This window comes from Lissotriton vulgaris, unplaced genomic scaffold (genome assembly GCF_964263255.1).
Source record: "Lissotriton vulgaris unplaced genomic scaffold, aLisVul1.2 SCAFFOLD_4077, whole genome shotgun sequence".
Classification (NCBI taxonomy): domain Eukaryota; kingdom Metazoa; phylum Chordata; class Amphibia; order Caudata; family Salamandridae; genus Lissotriton; species Lissotriton vulgaris.
The window spans coordinates 143,931-146,815 of record NW_028254375.1 but is presented as its reverse complement, the minus strand read 5'-3'; positions in this window follow the sequence as shown (position 1 = coordinate 146,815).

Genomic DNA, 2,885 nt, shown 5'->3' with positions numbered 1-2,885 from the left:
TTATATGTAGTTGGAAATGTTGAAGCTTCCGGGAAGTAGGAAGTGGATATGTGTGACATAGTAGTCACATAGAATTGTGCATTGTCTGATTTCAATATTGTGATAACACAGGAAGGTGATATTTTAGGGAATTCCTGTATGAATCGAGTTGACGGAATAGCGACAGGTATTCTTGTGAAATTCTGGCCTTAATTCTCAGGAGCAGTATAGTCTCCACATGTGTTTTATCCCCAGAGAAACAGGTTTGCCTTTTGCTTGTTAGAAGGGTAAAGTAGAGGGAAGTGCTACTTTATCAGCAAAATTAAATTCTGTGGTAGGGTAGAGGTAAGCACTGCCTACTGGAAAAACAGAATTGTTGTATGCTTGGACAAACTATCTCTTTGGTTTAGCGAAATAGACAACGGAAATATGTTTTGTGTTGTAATTAACTGATTTTATTAGTGAAAAGATTATAACTACAGTGCCAATACATTTTATAAAGGAGGGGTCAGCAGAAGCAAGAGTAAAGCTGACATCAGCAAGAGACGCACTGGGATTGGCCAGTTGCAAGAGAAGTGAGTTATTCTGATTTTGTGTGTTAGCGTGAATCGCGCTGGGATAGGTTAGTGTGAACATGACGTAAGCTAATCTGATTGGTGCGTTAGTGTGTTCCGCCCTTGGATAGGACAGAATATCTGAGAAAATTGGAGGGAAGTGTACGATTTTATTTTGAAAGAATTTTTTTGAAAAATGGCATATTATTACGAGCGAGAAAAAGTGAAACCTACATGGTTTACAAAGGTCAAGAATCGTTTTAGGAAAGACAAAGAAATAGTCACCAGGGAAGGGAAAGTGCTTCCTCCGCCGAAAACGCCAGATTCATATATGATGAGAAAATATGGCTATCATACTTGTATTTGGCATGAGAATTGGGTAAAATATACTAAAAATGATGGAGTGTTGGCATTTCCGGAGACAGGTTCATTTAGCACAGCGGTGTTACGGAATCTGAGAGAAAAGATGATGAAACTTGAGCCGAGACCTAGACCAACAAAATTTGAAGCTTTGAATGAATGGGAAGATGAGATGTATGAAAGAGAGAAAGAGAGGTACAGAGATACAAAGGAAAGCAGATATAGTTCAGGAAAAGTATGGGAATCAAATCAGGAAAGTAGGATGAGACGATGGAGGTGTGCTGATATGTGGGATGGTATGTATCCTGTTAGAACAGTGGATGAAACAGTGGGAAGAAAGTGTATAGAGAAAAGGAAATATGGGATACCAGAGAAGAGTGGATGTGGAAGTAGTGATACAGAGGACGAGATGTTGGAGGACATTCTAAATAAAAGACCCCCTCCATATCAACAGGCTTCTGCAGTGGTGACACCAAATGCACCGCCAATGGAGACTGGAATGAATGAAACACCAAAATGATTTCCTGAAATAAAAAGTCAGTTTGAAAAACAGGAGCTGAGGTACTATGTTCTACGACTGTAGAACATAGTACCTCAGAATTAGACAGATCAACAAAAGAATTAGCTGAAAAAATAAAAGAATTGATGAGGAATGTAGAAGCTGTAAATGTACCAGTAACTATAGGTCCTGTGATACCGGTATTTGAGAACCAGAAAATAGATGAGCATTCGTTAACGATTCCTTTGAAATCCAGTATGCAAAAAGTACGGGAAAAAATGTCTCCTGACCTCAATGAAACAAAAAGTACAACTAAATCAACACCACCTGCCGATTTGACCATAAATCAAAGTCCAATAAATAGAGTTCCTATGGGATCGGAATCAGCAACTGAAACCCCAGAAAGGAGTGTGGATAGGGTACATTTAAGTAAGACACTAGGAGAGACAACAGCAGAAGAATTAAATGAATGGGTTAAAACTTTACAAAAGAAAGACACCGAATCAAAACTTTTGGCTGCGGAGAGATTAAAAATAGACATGGAAGAACTGATTATCGGAATAATTGCTACTGATAGACTAAAAACATATCAGGATGATGAATTAATGTTTATGTGCAAAAGTATAACTTAGAGAGAAAAAATTCTGCACGATAAATTGGAAGAAACAGCAGATGGATTGGGGGTAAAATTTGCAAAAGTTAAAATATTGCAGAAACCATACAGAGTAGATTTAACTGAAAAATATATATAAAATCTGAATACATCAGGGCGGTTAACTTAGACAAAATAATTAATTGTATTACTGAGAAAATAGGGAGACGTAGATTGATGGAGAAGTAGGTGGATAACGAAAAAGGATGAGACAATTGATAAAGCATCATGAGTTTTCTCTGTTAAAGAAAAGGAACCAGTGGTAGCAGAATACTCAATGAGCAAAATACCAGGAGGAGGTTATGTACATGTGCTATGAACTAGACAAGATATATTGTCATTTACAAATGATTTTCTAAGATTACGAGAAAATCCTGTAGAATGGTATAGACAAGTAGATAGGTTTGTAAAGGTTTCAAAGGTTTTGTGGGAAGATTTAGATGGATTGTTTGACATAGTTGTGCCTGCAGATTTATGGACGGAATGTAAAACTACAATTGATTGGCCAAAGTAAGAATATCCGAGAGATGCAAAAACACGAGCTCCAGGTCGGGAAGTAATGAGGAAATATGAACAGGGTATAACCTTTTTGAAAAATAAAATTCCTCCAGAAGAAACAGACTGGGTAAAGATCGATAGAACTACTCACGAAGCTAAAGAATCTGTACATGCTTATTATGAAAGATTACTTCTAGTTTTCAAACAGTATAGTGGATATGAGACTTTGAGTGAGAAGGATATAAGTCACTTTGTATATCGATTTGTGTTTGGGTTGAGACCTGAGATAAATGACATGATAAAAAAGCATATGTTGTGTTGGCAGTCCAGTACAGTTGATGAG